Below are 17,695 nucleotides of genomic sequence, written 5' to 3'. Positions count from 1 at the left end.
AAGGGTGATGGGTCATTTCCTTTGAATTGCTTCTTTATATTCACCTCATCTTTAGGTGGCAGCACTACTATATAAATATCCTTGGAAGTACAGTCTTCTGCAACTTAATATCCTACAGGATATTCTGTCCTAAATGTTTCCAACTGTATTGTGGAGATTAAAAGCTGGTGATTTTATGATATAAAATCATAGCTGAGAATTAGAAAACTTGGAGGTTCTAGAGGAAAAACAGAAAGGCTATCAGAGACATTAATAAAATACATGGAGCTACGGAGGGAAAACGTTAGAAAGTTTCAAGAAAAAAGTTTTTTAGGTGTTTGAGGAGCAAGTAGCATCTTTTTAAACCTTGTCTTTTATTGAAACATAGGACAAGATAATCTTCCAAAGCAAACCATCCCTTCTCAGTACTGCATATTTATCAAGCATTTACAGGTTTGAAGTTACTGTATAGTTGCCTGTACTCAACTGTAATTTTAAAATTCAGATGCAGTTTTTCCTAATTAACAGCATCAAGCTTATGAAAATTCCAAGTAAGACTTTATTGTTGACCCTTGTTGAAGAGAACTCTACGTGGCTTCTTTCCTGGCTTTCCTAAATTGTTCACATCCAAGATAAACTGCCATCATTCAGGCTTACAGAAGGGAGAAGACAAGCTGAACCAAATGTAAAACGGTAGCAATTTACAGGTAATTCTATATCTTAATTTCTCCCACATTTTTAGGTTAAGAAATTGTGATATACGGGGGTTATTTGGATCAAGTGTTTTCTAAGTAGAACTTTGTCATAATTAATTTTGTGTATTTATAGTAGTTCTCACTGTGTCCCTTTATCCAAGCAACCCAATACAATTGAATTTATATGCATTTCAAAATAGTCTCCATTTGATTTACCATGTAAGTACAACCACCAAGGAATAGAGGTATGACAATCAGGAGTGAGAAATAAAAGTATTTCTGGATAGAGGATGAAGTGTTAATAGTCTTTCTTCATGGCAGCTTCCATCGTTCTCAAGTCAAACTTGGAGGAGGAGTCTCAAGCAAATTGGTAGTACTCAAACTCTGCAGTATTATGTTAAGATTTTTAAGCTCTCTGGTGCCAACAAATCATGCAGCCTGGGGGCCTTTGCTCCAAACTTCTGCCAACTCCATTTTGGCAGTAAAATGTTCTGTTGAACAAAGTTTGCACGTGTTTAGGGTGCGAAGTGGTTCGTCAGGCATTTATCTGGTTTTATTCCAGTTTAGGGACTTGAAGACAAGGGTCAGAAGTGTGAGACTTGTAGAGTTGATATGTGCACTGAAACAGACTATAGTAGCAATCTTGAATTTTTGCTTTAAGCAAGGACAGCTTTTTCTTTGTTGATGTTGGAGTAGTTAAAGTGAATTCTTTAGTTTACTCCTTAAATGCTAACATGATATTGAATTGGTTTTCATAATCAGGTAAGCAGAACCTTCTCTGTTGAGGGGATAAAGCTGGGGAACATCATTTCTCATCCTCCTAACTATACCACCACCAAAATGTGTTTATCCAGATGAAACTCACTAAACAATAACTTGAGAGCAAAGGGACCAGTAATTATTTAAACTTGATCTCATTTGTCAAATTTTATGTAACTATGAGTCTCTGATCTTTTTTAGTATCAGTTGTCTGGCTTCATCTTTTTGACCCATCTCCTCCCATTCTGGAATCATTGGTTAACAGCACCTGAGCCAGATGTGTGTGCTAATTTGTTTTATTCCAAGGGGTCCTCTTCCTATAGAAAATGTATACAATCTCAATTTCCATTATTTTTTTCAAGTAATTCTCACAGAAAATCCTTATAGAATCTGGGATAACAGTTTGAAAGTCATTAAGTACTGTTGAAGCATATTTTTCTTTGTCATTTAAGAGTAATGGCAAGAATAAAATACCAAAATAAAAGTAACAGATGTTGAAATGATACTGTTGTCTTACATTTACCATAATCAGCAAAATGTAAATTTGTAGGCTACAAGTATGACAATTTGAAAATGGTAGTTATTCTTGACACTTTTGCAGAGTGTGACCTAAATTCTTATTTGCACCTTTATTTTCTTTCCTTGTTTTTAAATGTAATTCAGATGTCAGAACTAACATGTGGATGAACTTAGAGATGGAGAAGAAAGCTGAGTTTTTCCAAAGAGTGGGTGTATCTGAACTGGATAGCACTATTGAACTTTGTTGCATATTTTATGGTAGCTCTAAAACTCCTTTGCTTGCTTACTTTTAAATGCAACGTGTTGCTGTACATATATACAACCAGACACCAGTGCCTTCTGAGGCTAATCCAGGCCATTTTTATAACCTAATGCAGTAGCACTTTGCAATTAGATGAAGAAGGTCAGTGGGATTTCTTTCTGTGGTGATTAAAATGTGTCAGGGGAAGAAATCAAGACAATACTCCAAGTGAAAAATGTAAAGTCAGTTATTTCTTTAATATTTTGTGTTATAGTAATCATTTTTATCTTTTGAGCATACTTTTTTTGTCTACTTAAATACTCAAACAAAATACTCAAAATTAATTATTAAATGTAAATGTAACCACAATGAGATATCATCTCATCCAAGTTAAAATGGCTTTTATCAAAAAGGAAATAATGAATACTGGTAGAAGGATGTGGAGAATGGGGAACCCTCATACACTGTCGGTGGGAATGTAAATTAGTACAGCCACTATGGAAAACTGTATGGAAGTGCCTCTGAAAACAAAGTAGAACTACCATATGATCCAGCAATTACATTAGCGGGTATATATTCAAAAGAAAGGAAATCAACATATCAAAGAGATAGCTGTACTCCCATGTTTAATGAAGTCCTATTGAAATAGTCAAAATATGGAATCAACCTAAGTGCCCATCAGTGGATGAATGGTTAAAGAAAATTGATTCATATGCAATGGAATATTATTCAGCCATAAAAAAAATGAAATCCTGGCTGGGTGCAGTGGCTCATGCATGTAATCCCAGCACCTACCTCATGAAGACAGGGAGTAGATTGGTGGTTACCAGAGGTTGAGAAGGGGAGAGGAGAAGAGGGATGAAGAGAGGTTGATTAATGTAAATATACAGTTTGATAGTGATAAATCAGTAGGGTGGCTATAGTTTATAACAATCTGTTGTATGTTTCAAAATAGCTAAAAGAGAATAATTCAAATAACAAAACAAAAATTTAAGATGATAGATATCCCAATTACACTGATTTGATCTTTACAAATTATATGAATGTATTATTAAATGTAGCCCCAAACTATGTACAAGTATTTTGTATCAATAAAAAATAAAATTTAAGATAAAGTAAATGTAATGATTAGCTTATATTTCCTAGATAGGAAATATTTACTTAATAAGTATGTATATGATGAGTTTTTTTATATTACTGTAAAAATAGACATCTTACATAAACGTGTTACATCTGGTATTTAGATGGCTCTTTTTTTTTCTGGCCTTGAACTTCTGGAAAGTAGGTATGGCCTGCTATGTTAGGACTAGTTCTTGGAATCCTTTGTTGTTTTTCAGTCAGCCTTATTTTCTTGGGTCATGTTTTGAAAATATTTATCAAATGTCTATTTACCAGATATTGTTCTAGATGCTTGAACAAAATGAAATTTCTGCTGTCATAGAGTTTCCAGTCTATGTACAACAGATAATAAACAAATGTATAATACAATGTTAGATAGTAATACGTGCTAAAAAGAAGAAGAAAATAGGAAAGCGGAAAGAGAGTTTCTGTGTGATTGTATGTGAAAGTGTCTATACATGCTGCTCACCGAGTATTTTAAATAGAGTGATCAAGGAAGCCTCTCTGAAGAAGTAACATTTGAACAGAGATCTGAAATAGTCAGTCATGGGAACATACAGGGAGATGTTCCAGGGAGACATTGTGGACAATTTATGTCACAAAAAGTCACACAAGTGTAAGCCAAGTAACATCCTGTATGACAACTATATATACATTTTTTTGTTTTTTCTTAAGTGAAAAAGAAACTAACTAGGTTTTCTGAGTATTCATTAGGTTTTCAGAAAAGTTTTTCATTTAATATCATTATTGCTGTATATTTCCCTTAATGATTATTCTATTATTTAATAAATAAGATTTATGGCGCTACAGATACAGCTTCACAATCCCTTATCTGTAATTCCAAAATACAAAAAAATTTCTTAATTCATTTAGTGGCAAAATCTGAACTGACATGAATCTATTTAAAATTATCCTTTATGGGGTAGGTGCGGTGGCTCATGCCTGTAATCCCAGCACTTTGGGAGGCCAAGGCAGGAGGATCTCTTGAGGCCAGGAGTTTGAGACCAGCCTGGCCAACATGGTGAAACCCCATCTCTCCTAAAAATGCAAAAATTAGCTGGGTGCGGTGGTCCCAGCTACTTGGGAGGCTGAGGCACGAGAATCACTTGAATCTGGGAGGTGGAGGTTGCAGCAAGCCGGGATGATGCCATTGCACTCCAGTCTGGGTGACAGAGCAAGACTCTGTCTCAAAAAAAAAAAAGTATTCCATTTAGTGTGACTACTGATACATTTCATTGTAGAAACGTTAGTGTGTTTGATGAAGGGTTGCTACACATTAAGTAAAATACAGATAATACAATGTATTGTGCCCTAAAATATAAGAAAATTAAATCCAGAAACACATGTGTTCCCAAGGATTTTGGATAAGGGATTGTAGATCTGTGTCAGATTTCTTCTTGATTTTCTGATTAAATGTTATCGTTGTTAATCTTTAGATATATTGTTTTTAGAAGTATAATGCTATATAGTGCTCTTATTGTATACTGACACTGCATAAGCACTCTTTATATATTAGCTAATAAAATGCTAACAACAACCTTGTGAGTAAATTCTATTATTCCCATTTTATAAATGAGAACACTGAGATGCAGAGATTAAGACACCTGCTCAAATCACAGTTACTAAATAGCAGAGCTAGAACCCAGACAGTCTTCCTCCACAACTTGCACAATCTAAACTAACTCTGCCATTTCCTTCTCCTCCCCTTTCCCCCACCGCATGCCTGTAGTATTTATATTTAACTTTCTTTGAAGAAGTTTTGAGTATCAGCCCTTTCCAAGAGCATGATTTTTACATCTACTTTGAAATACCAGACATCAACATTTTACATTTTATTTACAAATTGGTATCTTTCAATATTTTTTAAAATTTTATTTGTTCCTGCTCTAATTTCAGCCATTTCTGTTTCCAGTTGAAGTTGGAGATTTACTTATCCTCATTCTTGGTCTGATAAGTTTTCATGCTAACGTTAGCTTTCATCATCTTTTTCCTTTCCTCTGAATATCTTTGGATAATTATGAGGCACTTGCTTTACTGTTGTGGCTTTGTCAGATGTCAGATCACATCAGAAATTTGGATCTACCAGGATGTACAAGGAACTCAAACATCTCAACAGCAAACAAACAATCCAGTTTAAAAATGGGCAAATTATCTGAACAGACATTTCTCAAAAGAAGACATATAAATGGCCAAGGAATATATGAAAAAATGCTCAACATCACTAAGCATCAGGGAAATGCAAATCAAAACCACAATGAGGTATCATTTCACCCCAGTTAGGATGAAGAGACAAAAAAGATGACAAATGCTGATGAGGATGCAGAGAAAAGGGAACTCTTCTATCCTGGCAGGAATGTAAACTAGTAGAGCTACCATGGAGAACAGTATGGAGGTTTCTCAAAAAACTAGAAATAGAACTACCATATGATCCAGCAATCCCACTACTGGGCATTTATCCAAAAGAAAGTATATCGAAGAGACAGCTGCACCCCCATATTTATTGCAGCACTATTCACAATAGCCAAAATATGGAATCAACCCATAAGTCCAACAACAGGTGAATGAATAAAGAAAATGTAGTGTTTATACACACAATGAAATACTATTCAGCCATAAAAAAGAATGATATCCTGTCATTTGCAGCAACATGGATGGAAATAGAGGACATTATGTTAAGTGAAATAAGCCAGGAACAGAAAGTTAGACACTGCATGTTCTCACTCATATGTAGAAGCTAAAAAAAGTTCATCTCACAGAAGTAAAAAGTAGAACAGAGGATACTAGAGGCTGGGAAGGGTAGGGGGAAGGGAGAATAGGGAAAGATTTGTTAAAGGATGCAAAATTACAGCTAGATAGGAGGAATAAGTTCTAGTGTCCTACAGCACTGTAGGGTGACTATAGTTAACAGTAACACTCAGTTTCAAATAGCTAGAAGGAGGATATTGAATGTTGCCAACAGAAAGACAATTGTTTGAAATGACAAATATGTTAATTACCCTAATCTGATCATTATACTTTGTATGTATAGAAACATCACTATATATCCGTAAATATATATAATTATGTGTCAATTAAAAAATAAAATTTTGAAAATGTAGATCTAGTTTGCTGAGCAGAAGCACCTGTTAAGTGAAACCCTGTAGGTTTCTCTCACTTAATGAGTCACACTATTTGTTTCAGATCACTTTGTTTTAGGCATATTAAATCTGTGTTTTTGAGTTGGAATTGATTTTATTTTCATTGGTTTGCCCTTAGGTAAGGGTTCTTCCATAAGCAATCAGAAACTGAGGTAAGTTGGACATGGTGGCTCACGCCTATAATCCCAACACTTTGGGAGGCTGTGGTGGGAGGATATTTGGAGCCCAGGAATTTGAGACCAACTTGAGCAACCTGGTGAAATGTTATCCCCTAAAAAAAGTTTTTTGTTTTGTTTGTTTGTTTGTTTGTTTTGAGACGGAGTCTTGCTCTGTCACCCAAGTTAGAGTGCAGTGGCACAATCTCCACTCACTGCAAGATCCACCTCCTGGGTTCACGCCATTCTCCTGCCTCAGCCTCCCGAGTAGCTGGGACTACAGGTGCCCACCACCACGCCTGGCTAATTTTTTGTATTTTCAGTAGAGACGGGGTTTCACTATGTTAGCCAGGATTGTCTCGATCTCCTGACCTCGTGATCCTCCTGCCTTGGCCTCCCAAAGTGCTGGGATTACAGGAGTGAGCCACCACGGCCAGCAAAAGAAGTTTTTGTTTTGTTTTGTTTTGTTTTTTTAAATAGCTGGATGTGGTAGTGCACGCCTGTTGTCCTAGCTACTTGGGAGGCTAGGTGGGAGGATTGCTTGAGCCCAGGAGTTCAAAGTTAGGGTTAGCTGTGATAGTACCACTGCATTCCAGCCCGGGTGACAGAGCAAGACCCTGTCTCTAAACAAATAAATTTTAAAAACGAAAGATTCTATTATTTTTATTTATTTGTTTGTTTGTTTGTTTGTGTTTTTGTTTGTTTATTTTGAGACGGAGTCTCGCTCTGTTGCCCAGGCTGGAGTATAGTGGCACAATCTCGGCTCACTGCAACCTCTGCCTGCAGGGTTCAAGTGATTGTCCTCACTTGAATTCAGCCTCCTGAGTAGCTGGGACTACAGGTGCACACCACCACGCCTGGCTAATTTTTGTATTTTTAGTAGAGATGGGGTTTCACCATGTTGGCCAGGATGGTCTTGATATCCTGACCTCATGATCACCTGCCTCAGCTTCCCAAAGTGCTGGGATTACAGGTGTAAGCCACTGCAGTCGGCCTATTTTTATTTTTATTTATTTACTTATGTATGTATGTATGTATGTATTTTTGAGATGGAGTTTTGCTCTTATTGCCCAGGCTGGAGTGCAATGGTGTGATCTCGGCTAACCGCAACCTTTACCTCCCAGGTTCAAGTGATTCTCCTGCCTCAGCCTCCCAAGTAGCTGAGATTACAGGTATGTGCCACCATGCCTGACTAATTTTTGTATTTTTAGTAGAAATAGGGTTTCTCCATGTTAGTCAGGCTGATCTCGAACTCCTGACTTCAGGTGACCCACCCGCCTCGGCCTCCCAAAGTGCTGGGATTACAGGCGTAAGCCACTGATCCCAGCCCATTTTTATTTTTAATTTAGCTATTTCTGGCTATCTAAAAGCAAGATGAATTGAGTATGTACAGGATCATGATGTTTGTCAAAGACTAATATGCCTGTGTAATATAAGTAGTAGGGTCAATTTGAATGAGTATAGGATATTGAACTTTCCAAGTATCTATTCCTGATTGTCTCAGAGATCTATTGTAGACATTAAACAAATCGCGTGTGTTGTTCTCTGTGAAAATTAATGCGTTGTCCCTGAATACAAAGATGAAAGTTCTGACACACTTTATGTAAAGCATTATATTTTGTATAACGTTGATCAACTTGTTCTGAGCCAAACACAGTTTCTCTGAGGTCACTCAACAGCTCATGTTTGCTAAGGTTAGGGGTGCAATACATGACCACCAGAGCTAAAAGGGAATTAAACCCAACCCATCAATGTTACTTTATTATAAGCACAATGCTGGACCAAATTAGCCAACAAGCCTGTTATTAAATTGCTGAGAAGGCAAAAAAAGAAACTGAATAAATATGTACATGTATTAAGATTGGCTATAAAGTATATCAGTTTATTATATGACAAATTGGAGGCTTTGCTAAGACTTATCTTGGGTAACTTTCTGCCTCTATCTCATGAGGAATCAAAAAAAACCTGAGATTTTCTCATAGGACTAGAGACACAGCTGTTCTCCACTAGTTCCTCTGCAACATTTTATCTTCCTATAGGATCCAGTACTAAACTTTTGAGACACACCCAGTGATATTCACAAGGTGTAACAATGTTTTGGGTGTGCAAATTTAATAGTTACAATATACCTCGATTGTATAAGAGCACACATTAATGAATTTGTATGATGAACAACTTTTGAAAATCTTCTGTTTTTCCTAATTTTTATTTAGAACATCCCTCCTCTATTCAGTGTGGTGGTCAAGAACATGGGTCTGTGTAATCTAATCACCTGGATTCAAAACTCTGCTTTCAGATTCCTATGAAACTTTGGGCAAATTAAATTACTTAACCTCTATGGGCCCCAATTTCCTCACTTATCAAATGAGGATGATAATAGTAACTAGCACATAGGTATATTATGAGGATTAAATTAGTTAATTCATAAGATGCATTTAGAAGAGTATCTGACATATAGTAAGAACTCAATAAATGTGGACTCCCACTGCCTGCAGCATGGCTTTTTTCTGTCCTTCTCTCCAGGTCCAAGCCAAGCACAAGTGTTCTCTCTCCCTCTTCGCCCCCTCTTGTATTGCAGGCTCACAGAGGATAAAGCACTAAGACACTGTGGTGTCTAGGCTCCCATATATTACTATCCTCTGGCCTAAGATTAAAACTGTCCTCTTCCTCACCAACTGCATTGTTCTTGAAAACCTCCAAGTATTCTTCCCTTTTCTCAGTTTTGGGCCTCCTGATTACTACAGTGTGAGTTCCTTGAGTGTAGGGACTGTGACTTAATTATCTTGATGACTCCAGTCCCTTTCCCTCTCCCTGGCGCAGAGTCTATGCTAAAAACAGATTTGTTGAATAAATGAATTAATCCATTTAGCCTTTGTGTGTTTTCCCTCATTTTCTCCTAGGTATTCTATTTGGACTCCAGTTTTTCTAAAAAATTTCCTGCTCCTTTAAAAAAATTTGTATTATTATATTTTTTAATTTGAGACGGAGTTTTGCTCTTGTTGCCCAGGCTGGAGTGCAGTGGCTCAATTTCGGCTCACTGCAACCTCCGCTTCCCGGGTTCAAGCAATTCTCCTGCCTCAGCCTCCCGAGTAGCTGGGATTATAAGTGCCCACTGCCACGCCTGGCAATTTTTTGTATTTTTAATAGAGACAGGATTTCACATGTTGGCCAGGCTGGTCTTGAACTCCTGACCTCAGGTGATCCACCCGCCTCGGCCCCCTAAAGTGCTGGGATTACAGGTATGGGCCACTGTGCCCCAGCTCTCCTGCTCCTTTTATCTCTGGAAATCTTAACTTCACCTAGTGATGCCGAGATTCCATTCTGCATCATCCCAATTTATTTCCTTACTGGCAGGTAAAAGGTTCAGTTTACTGCACTTTCCATTAGCATGTTAGGGAGGAAAAAAATCCCATTTACTTCACGTGGATTTAATTTCACTTACATTCTCTTGGCTCCAGCTGAATGATTAGTCCCTTAAAAATACTCTTTATTTTGGGAGGCCGAGACGGGCAGATCACGAGGTCAGGAGATCCAGACCATCCTGGCTAACACAGTGAAACCCTGTCTCTACTAAAAAATACAAAAAACTAGCCGGTCGAGGTGACAGGCTTCTGTATTCCCAGCTACTCGGGAGGCTAAGGCAGGAGAATGGCGTAAACCCAGAAGGCGGAGCTTGCAGTGAGCTGAGATCCGGCCACTGCACTCCAGCCTGGGCAACAGAGCGAGACTCCATCTCAAAAAAAAAAAAAACAACAAACAAACAAACAAAACACTTTATTCCTACATATGTAACAAGCCTGCACGTTGTGCACATGTACCCTAGAACTTAAAGTATAATTAAAAAAAAAAATACTCTCTATTTCATTCCTATTCGAGGATAGGGCCATGCCACCCTTAATTTCTTTACATGCGGAGTAAAAATCAGCTTTCTTATTTTTCACCTAGAGGAGGTGAGGATGAATTTGACCAATATCTTAAAATTTTGCTTTTTTTTTTTTTTTTGAGTCTCACCACAACACCCAGGCTGGAGTGCAATGGTGCGATCTCGACTCACTGCAACCTCCGCCTCCTGGGTTCAAGTGATTCTCCTGCCTCAGCCTCCTGAGTAGCTGGGACTACAGGAACTCACCATCATGCCCGCTAATTTTTTGTATTTTTAGTAGAGACAGGGTTTTACCACGTTGACCAGGCTGGTCTTGAACTCCTGACCTCAGGTGATCCACCTGTCTCGGCCTCCCAAAGTGCTGGGATTACAGGCATGAGCCACCATGCCCAGCCCAAAATTTACTTTTTAATATATTCAAAAGATATACGCAACACACATATTAAATATAACACTTAATAACATAATGAATACTCATGAACCTCTACCCACTCCAAGAATTAGGACATTTCCTAGTAATGTGTATCTTCTTTGTGTTTCTCCTGTACTCTTCCCCTCTGCCATCATGGAAAACTAGTATCCTAAATTTTATGTTTATTATTCCTTTGCAGTTTTCTTTTTAAAATTTAGTTTCATCACAAAAATGCTAAAACAACATGTTGTTTAATTTGCATGCTATTGAGCTTTATAAAAATGCTATCATCCAATGTATAGTTTCCTGGAATTCATTTCAAAGATTCATCCACATTATTCTATACAATGATAGTTCTTTCATTTTCAACACTATTTAACATTCTATTGTGTGAATATACTGCAATTTATTCTTCTGTTGATACATACTTGGGGAGGGATTGTTTCCAGGCGTTTGAAAATTATTATTCTAAACACTGCTGCTCTAAATAGTATACAGGCCTCATGGTAACATATGCAAGTGTTTCCACCTAGGAGTAGGGTTGCTGCATTGTAGAGTATGCAAATATTCAACCTTGTAAGATAATTAATGCCAAATAGTTTTTTCTCTCTCATAGTGTATAAGAATTCTATGTACTCTTTAATGCTTGGTATTATTATACTTCTTAATTTTTGCTAATCTAGTGAGGGTAAAATGGTATTGTCTATTTTTTATATAGTGGAAGAAAGAGTCATCCTTACTTAAAGTAAATTTCCTCTTCCTTTATATATTAAGAGCTTACAGCTTGATTTGACATTACTGTTCCTGGGAATTCCCTTGAGTGAAAACCATTTATTTGTGTGATAGTTTCTGCCTGGGATGTAAAAACTGAGATGGGCTGGAAGCTGCTAACTGGATTGTTTGAATGCTGCTTTTAAGTTGATCTTGCAAATAGATGCCAAATTGTACACACTGTAAAATTTATTAATAGTCTACAAAATGGAAATATGTAAAATTAGATTCTTTACTATTCTATACTATCACAAATTAATCTGGTCTTGAGCTTATATACCTATCTGCAAAACTTTTTAAAATAAAGCTTCCTTCAATCTGATGATCTAGAATGTTTCCACTAAACCAAGTTTAGTAAAGATATCTTTGCGTATTTTGATATATATATAGAGAGAGACAGAAAGTAGATTGGTAGTTTCCTAGGGCTGCTAGGCTGAAGTGCAATGGCACAATCATGGCTCATGTCAGCCTCCCCCTCCCAGGTTCATGCAATTCTTGTGCTTCAGCCTCCCAAGTAGCTGGGATTACAGGCATGTGCCGCCATGCCCAGCTAAATTTTTTATTTTTAGTAGAGATGGATTTTCGCCATATTGGCCAGACTGGTCTTGAATTCCTGGCCTCAAGTGATCTGCCTACCTCACCTCCCAGAGTGCTAGAATTACAGGCGTGAACCACTGTGCCTGGGCCTGCATTCCTCTATATTTTAACCATATATTCCAAAGAGATTCAACTTACCCTCTTTTGACATGGTTACATGATGCAACACAAATTAATCTGTCAGTGAAATTTCAAAACCCCAAATACTCATCACTGTTATCTGCTGAATTGACCCACACACATTAATAGGAAAAATAAGCCCAAACAGATGGTGCTGCTACATTGTACCCTAAAGTATGTTTTTTACTTGAAAAGGCCATTTTGTATATAAACAATTTCATCAATAAAAATACATGGAGATGGAAAAAGAGATTCAAGACAAATAGCAATATGTTTATTTTTAAGATGAACTTTTATCACTACTGGTGTTTATTTTCCTTAAAAACAAATACCGTTTTGTAATTTGTCTATTTTTTCCTGATTTTGAATGAAAGATTTTTGAAGGAAGCGACTGTGTGTTGGTTTTATGTTTCTGTTTCTTTATTGTATTGTTTTGTATTATGTTTCTGTTTTTTTATTGTATTGTATTGTATTGTGTTGTTAAGTATAGTGTCATACCCCAAAGGGGCACTGGAGAATATTAATTGAGTCCAAAAGTCCCTTCTGGACTATTAATATTTGTTGACTGACAAAAATACTGAGTGAATATCCATGAACAAACCATAAGTAAGCTGTAGTTACTTTCTCCTGTATGGTACTATAGCTATTCTTGGAAGTAATCATTCATCAGGTGAATACATTTATGCCAGGTGAGTATTTTTCAACTTTATTTATACAACTAACTCTGTAATTAGTCAAGTTGCTATCAGCCATTGGTTTCTTTCAATGTTCTCTTTTACAGGTAGGTTGTTAAACCCCATTTCCTCCTTCCTATAAAGGTGGATATTTACTTGTATATTCATTAAGAGACATCAGGTGCTGCTGAAGCAAAACTGACTCCTGCCAAAGCTCCCTCTAAGTGGGGACTCTTCTTTTATATCATGCAGTGTGTGTTTGTGAGTTTTTGTTTGTTTTTGTTATTCTGTAAGTGGTGATCTATAAGATGGGTCAAAGCCAGAGCTTAAGCCTTTACTTCTAACATGGATTGCAACATGACCACATCCTCATTACAGTAGCAGCTTCCATCATGGCCCCCAACGATTCCTATGCACCCTCGTGTAGTTGTCTCCCACCTCTATCACCAACAGAACATGGCAGTAGTAGCGGTATGTCACTTGCCAAGATCAGGTTGTAAAAGACTGCAAGGACCCAGGAATCACAGACCAACCTAGAACCTCAGCTAGTTCTAAAGGGAACTGTTTCTGAAGCTAGGGAGTATTAACCTAGAGCCTGAGCCAAGAGGGTCCAGGACTTTCTTGGATCTAGAAAAGTGAGAGAAAGAAATATCTGGGCCGGGCATGGTGGCTCACACCTGTAATCCCAGCACTTTGGGAGGCCAAGGTGGGTGGATTACCTGAGGTCATGAGTTTGAGACCAGCTTGCCCAACATGGCAAAACCCCATCTCTACTAAAAATACAAAAAATTAGCCAGGCGTGGTGGCGGGCACCTGTAATCCCAGCTACCTGGGAGGCTGAGGCAGGAGAATCACTTGAATCCGGGAGGCGAAGGTTGCAGTGAGCCGAGATTGTGCCACTGCACTCTAGCGTGGGTGACAAGAGCAAAACTCCATCTCAAAAAAAAAAAAAAAAAAAAATCTGAATATATAAGTAGAAATAAAAACAAATTTCACTAGAAGACTGAAAAAAAGAGAGCACCTAATAAAAATAAATGAAATACACATGCTACAAAATGGTTAGACCTTAAAAACATACTATATAAAATAAGTCAGTCACAAAAGACCAGATATTGTATAATTCCATTTATATGTGATGTCCAGAATAGACAAATACAGAGAGACAGAAAGTAGATTGGTAGTTCCCTAGGGCTCTAGGGTTGAGGTACAGTTTGGGGTGATGGCTGGGTATGGGGTTTCTTTTGGAAGTAATGAAAATGTTCTAACATTGTGGTGGTGGATGCAAAACTAAATATACTAAAGCCATTGGATTGTACACTGAAAATAAATGAATTGTATGGTGTATGAATTATATCTTTAAAAAGCTGTTTTAAGAAACACTACAACTTTTGTCTTGAGCTCTCTCTTCTCTCGTTCTGAGGGAAGTCAGCCTCCTAGTCTTGGGGATACTCAGGCAACTTGCCTATGGATAGGTTTTCATGGCAGACGACTGAGTTTTCCAGCCAACAGCCAGCAAGCAATTGAAGCTTGCCAATAACCTTGTAAATGATTGCTAATCTGTTGGTGGAAAGTAGCATCTTATTAAAGTTGTAGCATGCTGTTTTCTAATTTGAGTGATAATTAGGCATATTTTAACATGTTTAAAGGTATTTGTATGAGGAAGACAAGAAATAAAAACACAAACTCCATGTTCAATGACATTAGGAAATATCTTTAACCCCAAGGCATAGTACATATGAAGGCTAAAAGTGGATGGAGAAATGAAAAATGACTTAGCAAGGCAGAGAAGTTCAAACCTAGGTACTGCAGAGGAAGAGAACACCAGCAAGAAACACACTAATTTGTCTTATGGAACCTCAGAAAGCCACAGCAGATGACGTATATGTGCAAGGAGGGAAGGGGCTGGATTATTTAAAGGTCTATATAAGGATCAGATAGAACCCAGATCCTTACTCCTACTCCCACCCCAAATAGACACTTTCCTCTCTTTCCCCATACAGGAGACAGAAGGTGTCTTCTCTGGAGAAATTGAAGTAGAAAGGATCTGGACTTGGGTATATCAGGCTCTAAGGAATGGGTATGAAAACAAGGATATGATATAAAAACATAAATGTCTGAACTCTAAGCAGAATGTTATGCATGTTTCCTGACCCAGCTTCAGAAAGCTAGCAGCCAGACTGTTGCTATCTCTAGAGAGGAGATAAGAGGATCTTTCTCTGGAGAAACTGAATTGATACAGATTAAATATTTTCATGTATATCAGCAGCTTCATAGTATAATAGAATTCATTACATATTTAGAATGTAACCACCTCTCACCACGTTCACTACTCCATCCTGATGCCAGCCACCATCATTTCTTACATGTACTGCTACAGCATTCTCCTATCTTGTCACTTGCTTCTACCTTTGCCCCTGGAGTCTATTCTCAACCTAGCAGTCAGAACAGTCTTTTTATTACAGAGCCCAGATCATGTCATGCTTCTATTCAAAACCTTCTAGTGATAATAGGTCTCAATCAGAATAAAAGCCAATGTCCTTTCTATGGCCTCCAGGTCATACATGATTTGTTTGCTCTGCCCTCCACCTCTCTGATCTTGTGTTCTTCTGGTCTCCAATTTGCTTACTCTACTCCAGCCATTTCAGTGACCTTAGGAGAATGCTAAGCACTCTCCCACTTCTGGGTCTTTGCATTTGCTTTTCTCTCTACTTGGAATGATTTTACCCAGATATTCCCTTGGCTAACCTTCTTACCTCCTTTAGATCTTGCTCAAGTATAATCTTAACAGAGAGGCCTTCCCTAGTTACCTATATTAAATAGCATCCTTCCCATTATTCTCTTTTAGCCTGCCTTATTTTCTTCATAGCACTTATACTACCAGATGTTATTATTTGTGTAATCATTTGTTGTATAGCTCTCTTGATGAAAATGTAAGCTTTTGAGGGCAGAGACTTTTTCAATTTTGACTCACTGCCATATCCCAAGCATCTAGTATAGCACCTGGCACATAGTAGGTGCTTAATAAATAATTGTCGGGATGAATGAATCAATAAATCACTCAAAAGAGATGGTAATATACTTTTTCTCTTTTGATTGTTAATGTGATTGTCACAATAAGTTTCCTAATGTTGAACTATCCTTGCATTCCTGATATGATCTCACATGGTCTGGTGTTTAATTCTCTTAAGATGTCACTGAATTTTGTTTGCTAGTATTTTAGTTACTATTTTGCATCATTATTCTTAAGTAAGATTTCTCAGTAGCTTTTATTTAGTTACGATACCTTTATCAGATTTTGTTCTTACATCTACGTTGGATTAAAACAAAGAAGCATCTTTTTCCTCTCAAGGCAGCCAATATTATCTTCCTAGCAGAAGAGAGAAGTTTTCTCTAACTTAAAGAACCAGTCTTGACTGGGCACGGTGGCTTATACCTGCAATCCCAGCATTTTGAGGGGATGGCTTGAGCCCAGGAGTTTGAGACAAGCCTGGACAACATAGCAAGACCCCATCTCTAAAAAAAAAAAAAAAGGACCAGGATTATTTCAGTCCTTATTTTTCTACAATGTGTGAGGCTGGGTTCCTCTTAACTCATGTCCTCTTAATTGATCTTGTCCAACAAGACAGTAAGAAATTATCTGAGAAGATGTTTATCTCCCTTGGGAGTTCTGAACTTCCCATTTGCTGGGTTAGAATCCTTTCTAGGATCTTTCTAGGATCCTCAGGTTTATTTTAATTGGAATCTTTCTCTGGGAGAGGGACCTGACCCTCTGGACCTTGACCCTCTCTTAAACAGAGTGTTGACTTTTAAAATACATCATTTACTTCTAATAGATGACTTCAGGGTAGTTATTGGGAGTGGCAGTTATTTATGCTGTACCACAGTGATATCCTCATTGGCTATTGTAGTAGGTAAGTGCGTTTGCATTATCTTAAAGAGGCCCATACTTACTGTGTGTTTTGGTATTTTTGTCAGTGTTTTCAATTTGCTGTCCCTTCCTTCTTAAGTTTTCTCTTCGAAATCAGCATTTTTATTTGTCCTTATCATCTCCCATGGATTTGAAAACCATTGACACACTTGTTAAAATTGTGCCTAAAATAAAAAGTCAATAGTTCTTTAGCCCAAGAGAATCCCTTATGGCAAAATGAAAAACATTTTAAAACTTTTGACATCTCTTTTGACTCCTCAGAGTTTTTTCTTCATGTTTATTATTTTACTCTAGATTATTTACTATACGATTAGCTAAGTGCAGAGACATTATAGATGTCTGGGTTCAAATCATGGCTAGCTCTGGCTTTTGGGCAAGAATCACAAATTTTCTGAGCCTCAGTAACGTGGGGATGATAATTAGATTTATTTCATAGGGTTGTTGTAAGGCATACATGATTAAATACACATAAAACATTTAGAATAGTACCCAGAATATAGTAGGTAGTCAATAAATTTTACCTTTGATTATTATTATTCTATTCCTAGAATAGCTTTCCCTGATGTTCTTCAAGTGCCTGATAAATATAGATGAAGATGGTCAAAGCCATGTTTAAATCTCCTTGTATCAGGAGTATGAGTGCAGTATTATTATTTTCCTTTATTTTATTTTATTTTATCTTATTGTTATTTTTTATTTTGAGACC

At 37.3% G+C, this 17,695-nt stretch overlaps 1 protein-coding gene across 4 annotated transcripts in view; it reads left to right on the top strand.

The window, feature by feature from the left end:
- Positions 1–17,695, top strand: part of LOC101003274 — a 20,780-nt gene extending 3,085 nt beyond the window's left edge. For 2 of the 4 annotated variants that reach the window (XR_002522956.2, XR_648536.4), the window contains 2 exons: positions 508–686; positions 2,097–3,366. The gene's annotated coding sequence lies outside the window, so the exon portion shown is untranslated. Of the gene's footprint in view, positions 1–507; positions 964–2,096; positions 3,367–15,061 lie in introns of those variants that run through there. The other 2 variants (XR_002522957.2, XM_021940225.2) reach the window with 2 other exon arrangements.

The sequence above is a fragment of the Papio anubis genome, chromosome 5 (genome assembly GCF_008728515.1).
Source record: "Papio anubis isolate 15944 chromosome 5, Panubis1.0, whole genome shotgun sequence".
In the NCBI taxonomy this organism is placed as follows: domain Eukaryota; kingdom Metazoa; phylum Chordata; class Mammalia; order Primates; family Cercopithecidae; genus Papio; species Papio anubis.
The sequence above is the reverse complement of the archived record's forward strand: the minus strand, read 5'-3'. Positions and strand labels throughout refer to the sequence as shown.